Genomic DNA, 7,095 nt, shown 5'->3' with positions numbered 1-7,095 from the left:
ACAGATGGCGTGATGCCACTGACAGGAGAGATGCTTGTACATATGTCACGTCCGACCAACATTACTGTCTGTGTGATGATCCATGCTGGCACTTACTTATCCATTTGCTCTTAAAACGTTAATATAAAAGGTAAAATGCAATGACGTGACATGATATGTACAAGCATATCTCCTGTCAGTGGCATCACGCCATCTGCTGGGCCATTTGGGCCATATCTATGATTTGTCATGTCCAACTTCCTGGTCTCAACTGCGCATGTTTCTTTCCTTCCATGGAGCACCATGTGAACAACATGGTGTCGCCCGTACGGTCTTCGCGTCTCGTCCTCTTTAGACAGTCCTTGCTCACACCTAAAGACACACTTGTGTCCTGTGTCTTCTGTGTGTCATGGCCGCCTCAATGCATTTCCAATGGGAGTCACATGGTTTCATGACACAACCTTGTTGCATGGCTGTCTTCTGCCCTCCCCCCGCCTCATGCAACAAGGTTGTGTCTTCAAACCATGTGACTCCCATTGGAAATGCATTGAGGCGGCCATGACACACAGAACACACAAGACACAAGTGGGCAGTATTATGCGTGTCTTAAGTACCAGGTCTTATGACTTAATGCATTTCCAATGGAAGTCACATGGTTGGACACAACATTTTTGTTGTACGACTTTCGGCTGTGTTCAATGCTGTTTGGCCATTCAGAATAGCCAAATGGCATTGATCACGCCTCCAGGTCTTAAGTTAAGTAATAAGACCTGGTACTTAAGACACGCAAAATACAGCCCAAGTGTGTCTTGCGTGTGTCTCAGGTGTGAGTGAGGCCTATAACTGCCCAGGAGAATACTTCCCTCTGGACAGCCATTATCACAACGCCAACATTGACATTGTTTCACGGTATTCGGGTCAGGTCCCTTTCACAAAGTGTGACGCTAATGTCACTTTGTGTAGGATACAGTATATATAGCGACGGCTATACCAGTCAGCCATATTTCCAGAGACTGAGATGAGCTTGCCTGCCTTTACGGAGAAATTGGGCAATAGTTGTAATTTTGCACGATATACCCCTTCAGTATTGAAAATGATCAACTGGAGGATTTGATATTAAAGAGGAGTAATAAGATGAGGATCGGTAGCCCTGCAGACCAAACATGTTTTCCGATCCTAAAACCATGGAATGCTTCCATGCCTGGACAAAAAACAATCCGTTTTCCCTGCAATCACACTAACAAACACTAACACGCATACAAACAAACAAACAAACAAAAAGATGAAGTGAACTCTGCTTTCTAACACCATCATCAACACGTCACTTCCTTTTAATCATAATTTCATGCACTTATGGAAGTTTTGACTTTCATCCTTTCTAGAATGTGGTATTTTTTCCCCCTGTAAAATATTTAAAAAGCTAAATATTGTAGAGAATAAAGGGCTCGTCGATGTGTTGAGCTGTTAATTTAATTGTGTGTAAAAAAAAGAAAAAAAAGAAAAAAGAGGAACCAAATGAGAATCACAGTGACTTGAAACCGGAATGACAACAATGAGCAATGAGGACATTTTAAATAAAACGTTTCAAGGTATTGTTTCTCTGCCAGTTTGCTACTTTGAATAGTTATTCGAGGGATGACTTCCGCACACCCGGTTCAATTTTATAGCAGGTGCGTATACAGGCCCGCGGGGCGTATACAGGCCCGCGGGGCGTATACAGGCCCGCGGGAAGTACTTTACACTGTGCGTATACAGGCCCGCGGGAAGTACTTTACACTGTGCGTATACAGGCCCGCGGGAAGTACTTTACACTGTGCGTATACAGGCCCGCGGGAAGTACTTTACACTCGCAGGGGCTGAGCGTCTAGTAGGGGGTGCGCGCGCCGCAAAAATGCGCGTGCACGCGCATCATGCACGCGCATTTTAGCGCATTTTAGCGCATTTTCACTCGCAAACGTGGCCTTTACTTTCCCTCTCCACACGCAAGTTATATGAACGAACTGACACAGGCAATTAACCAGGATAAGGTGCCAATACTGTGATACAGCATATTTATTTATCTTTTTTTTTTCTTCCCCTCCTGTTCGAGGGGGGGCTGTGCCTGGGGGGAGGGGGTGCTACAGCCCCCCCAGCACCCCTACTTCCCTCAGCCATGTGCGTATAGGTCCTGGCAGTATAGCAAACGTTATGAGGAAGGAGGAGAGACCCGCACACCGCCACTTGCTGGTTCAAGAACTTTATTTTAAAGAGTCATAGCAACGTTTCGGGAAGGCCGAAAGGCCGAAACGTTGCTATGACTCTTTAAAATAAACTACTTTGAATAATAAAAGCTGTTGCCAGACCTACCAGACAGGCGTGGCTGTTTTCTGCTGTCTTACGGTGTCTTTTCCGGGTTTTAACCCATTTTGGACGGGAACCCCTTTTGGTGTTAGCATTATGTTATACTTTAGCTATTGAAAAATAGCAGATCTACAAGCTCATAGGTCTGCTATTTTTGGAAAATCGAAGATTCTTCATCCTGACAGAAAAATCGAAGATTCTTCATCCTGACAGAAAACTGTCAGGATGTAGAAGACATTTTTAGAATCTGATGTCAGGTCAAAATGGATTAAGACAGCTGGTGGATGGAAATTAAGCTCCACCCACACGGCTGACTGCCGCGGGGGGACAAGCGTTTCACGGGAATCTGGCCGTCGCGGCATTCAGCCGTGTTGGTGGAGCTTCTTTCCCATCCACCAGTTGTCTAAAAACCCCAAAGAGATGCCGGCAGACAGCTTCCTTTGGCCGTGCCCGTCTGCTCAGGTCTGGAAACGCTGTAAGAGTGACAAACAAATGGGTTCACGCTTCACAGCTGAAATCCGCAGGATTGTTTTAACCCATTTTGACCCCTTTTGCAACCAGATCTTATTAAAGGGGAAAACCACCCATTTTCAACATTTTACTAATAGTCATTCTGTTGTGTGGAAATAATTTAAAAAAAGTCCCCCCATTCTGTGTTTCCTAGAACTGTAATTATGAAAATAAATCTTTTTTTCAGACCTCTAGTTCTAGGAAACACAGAATGGGGGAACTTTTGTATTATTTCCACACAACAGCTCTAAGGTACATTAATGACATAGTAAAATGTTGAAAATGAGTGGAATGCCCCTTTAATGATGTTTGAGACACTTTCCTGGGGTTAGTCAGTGCATCCGGAAAGTATTCACTCTCCTTCACTTTGGCCACATTTTGTTTTGTTACAGCCTCGTTTCAAAATTACATTAGTTTTTTTCCCCTCGTTTCAAAATTACATTAGTTTTTTTCCCCCCTCATCGATCTACACACAATACCCCATAATGATGAAGTGAAAAAGGTTTTGTTGAATATTTCGTTAATTTATTAAAAGTATTCACACTCTTGATTTAGTACTTTGTTGAGGCACCTTTGGCAGCAATTACAGCCTTTTTTTTATATTTTTTTTTATCCCACGATTTTGTAACCCATTTTTCACCCCTGTGTCAATTATCTAATGTGATCCTGGGCTCTACACACCCTCCGCCAACCTAGTCCCCATATATGGGGGACATGGGGAGAGCAACGGACTTGAACTCATGCTTCCTTCATGCCTGAGTGTCCAAGTTGCTCCTTTACACCTGACAGGGGGGAGTTTCCCTGGTTGGACGTAGCGCGTGGAAGGAACACGTTATTCCAACCAGTTCCTTTCCCCTCCACCAGGCGCCCCGGCTGGCCAGGGGGAGGCAGTTTAGAGACCAGGATTACTGCATGTTTTTTGTGAGGGTACCTACCCTAGGGGACACGGGGAGAACATGCAAACTCCACACAGAAAGCAATTACAGCCTTGAACCTTTCTGGGAATGATGCTACAAGCTTGGCACACTTAAATTTGGGGTATTTTTCTTCACATTCTTCTCTGCAGATCCTCTCAAGCTCAGCTGTCAGGTCAGGTTAGACGGGGAGCGTCGGTCGCTGCACAGTTCTTTTCAGGTCCTTCCAGAGATGCTCAATGGGGTTCCAGTCTGGGCTCTGCATGGCTGGGCCACTCAAGGACTTTCACAGAGTTCCAGTCTGGGCTCTGCATGGCTGGGCCACTCAAGGACTTTCACAGAGTTCCAGTCTGGGCTCTGCATGGCTGGGCCACTCAATGGGGTTCCAGTCTGGGCTCTGCATGGCTGGGCCACTCAAGGACTTTCACAGAGTTCCAGTCTGGGCTCTGCATGGCTGGGCCACTCAAGGACTTTCACAGAGTTCCAGTCTGGGCTCTGCATGGCTGGGCCACTCAAGGACTTTCACAGAGTTCCAGTCTGGGCTCTGCATGGCTGGGCCACTCAAGGACTTCCACAGAGTTCCAGTCTGGGCTCTGCATGGCTGGGCCACTCAAGGACTTCCACAGAGTTCCAGTCTGGGCTCTGCATGGCTGGGCCACTCAATGGGGTTCCAGTCTGGGCTCTGCATCATAGATATTAACAAATAGATGCCTCATTTGCCGTTGCAGTTCATTGGAGCGACGTGTATCGCAATGAAGGCGGAAGTGCAGTGCTGAAGGCTTTTTTTTACAAATCTTTATAACAGTCATGACAATATACATTACAATACAACACAAGACAAACAAACAAACAAACACAAACAACAAAGTTATTAACAATACAACATCAGAGCCAGGGGGGATTAGATTACTAACAGAAAACATTAAAGAGTGAACACAAAGCAACAGTTCTCCGCAGCTTTCTTATTTCTTATTTAGAAGTGCGACTGCGTCGCTGCCTAAGTGACGTCACTCATGTGACTCCTCCATGTCTCTCGCTGTCACTCAAGTGACTACTGGCCAATCACAGCGCGTATTTTCCGGGACTTATGTTACGCACGCGGAAGCTTGACAAGCTTCCGCTTTGCTTCCCCTATTCTTCGCAAGGAATGTCGGGAAAATAGTGCCTTCAATTTTGACACACGCCTCAGAGCCGGAAGGGGCGTCTATGTATATATGTCTATGCTCTGCATGGCTGGGCCACTCAAGGACTTTCACAGAGTTCCAGTCTGGTCTCTGCATGGCTGGGCCACTCAAGGACTTCCACAGAGTTCCAGTCTGGTCTCTGCATGGCTGGGCCACTCAAGGACTTCCACAGAGTTCCAGTCTGGGCTCTGCATGGCTGGGCCACTCAAGGACTTTCACAGAGTTCCAGTCTGGGCTCTGCATGGCTGGGCCACTCAAGGACTTTCACAGAGTTTCAGTCTGGTCTCTGCATGGCTGGGCCACTCAAGGACTTCCACAGAGTTCCAGTCTGGGCTCTGCATGGCTGGGCCACTCAAGGACTTTCACAGAGTTCCAGTCTGGGCTCTGCATGGCTGGGCCACTCAAGGACTTTCACAGAGTTCCAGTCTGGTCTCTGCATGGCTGGGCCACTCAAGGACTTTCACAGAGTTCCAGTCTGGGCTCTGCATGGCTGGGCCACTCAAGGACTTTCACAGAGTTCCAGTCTGGTCTCTGCATGGCTGGGCCACTCAAGGACTTTCACAGAGTTCCAGTCTGGGCTCTGCATGGCTGGGCCACTCAAGGACTTTCACAGAGTTCCAGTCTGGTCTCTGCATGGCTGGGCCACTCAAGGACTTTCACAGAGTTCCAGTCTGGGCTCTGCATGGCTGGGCCACTCAAGGACTTTCACAGAGTTCCAGTCTGGGCTCTGCATGGCTGGGCCACTCAAGGACTTTCACAGAGTTCCAGTCTGGGCTCTGCATGGCTGGGCCACTCAAGGACTTTCACAGAGTTCCAGTCTGGTCTCTGCATGGCTGGGCCACTCAAGGACTTTCACAGAGTTCCAGTCTGGGCTCTGCATGGCTGGGCCACTCAAGGACTTCCACAGAGTTCCAGTCTGGGCTCTGCATGGCTGGGCCACTCAAGGACTTTCACAGAGTTCCAGTCTGGGCTCTGCATGGCTGGGCCACTCAAGGACTTTCACAGAGTTCCAGTCTGGGCTCTGCATGGCTGGGCCACTCAAGGACGTTCACAGAGTTGTCCTCAAAGCACTCCTTCCACTCCTTCGTTATCTTAGCTATGTGCGCTTGGGGTCATTGTCCTGTTGGAAGGTGAATCATCGACAAAGTCTGAGGTCCTGAGTGCTCTGGAGCAGGTTTTCATCCAGGATGTCTCTGTACACTGCTCCATTCATCTTTCCCTCTATCCTGACAAGTCTCCCAGTTCCCGCCGCTGAAAAACATGCCCACCCCACAGCATGATGCTGCCACCAGGCCCACCCCACAGCATGATGCTGCCACCAGGCCCACCCCACAGCATGATGCTGCCACCAGGCCCACCCCACAGCATGATGCTGCCACCAGGCCCACCCCACAGCATGATGCTGCCACCAGGCCCACCACCATGCCTCAACGCATAGGGATGGTGTATTCTCCAGGTGATGAGTGCAGTGGCGTATCCAGGAATTACGTTTTGGGCAGGCAAGATCATGTGTTAATTGTCGTCTCCCCGCGCACAGTCGTAGCACTAAAGGTTTTCAAAGAGATATACCTGCCAGACAGTAGGATACAAAGGCTGAAAGGCATGCATTTACATTCCAATGGGTGATTGATGGTCGCGCTCTACCGCAACGGCCAATCAGCTGTCCATTTTAATAGTTCTCAGGTCTTGTTTTTGTCCTCTTTTTTCTCATTGTATGGATTTTGGCCAGGCCAGAAATGGATTTGGACAGGCGGACGCCTGCCCTCGCCTTATTGTAGATACGCCTCTGCGTGACGCTTATAGGCTATTGGTTAGCTGTGTCAAAGAAAGATTATTTAGAAAACGTAGGCTTTCTAGAGATTTTTATTTGATATTTTAAAATGGAGCACTTGTTGTCTTTCATTCACTTCAAGTGTATAAAGTATAGGCTATTCAATATTTCTAAACTTTCAGCTGCATTCTGTCATTTTCATTGTATAATGAGATAAAACCATGACTAAAAAAAACATAACATTGAGATTTTAGAATTGTGTCATCTTGCCAGCCTGATTTTCACCACACAGCTTAATTGTTTGAACTTTTTTTGATTCCCAACAATAAGGAACAAAGTGTGTCCCAGACTGTCCCTATTATTAATTATCAGTCCAGGGACACGTCTTTATAGTTTA

This window comes from Electrona antarctica (genome assembly GCF_951216825.1).
Source record: "Electrona antarctica genome assembly, chromosome: 12".
NCBI classification, from domain to species: Eukaryota; Metazoa; Chordata; class Actinopteri; order Myctophiformes; family Myctophidae; genus Electrona; species Electrona antarctica.
Note: the sequence above shows the minus strand (reverse complement) of the source record.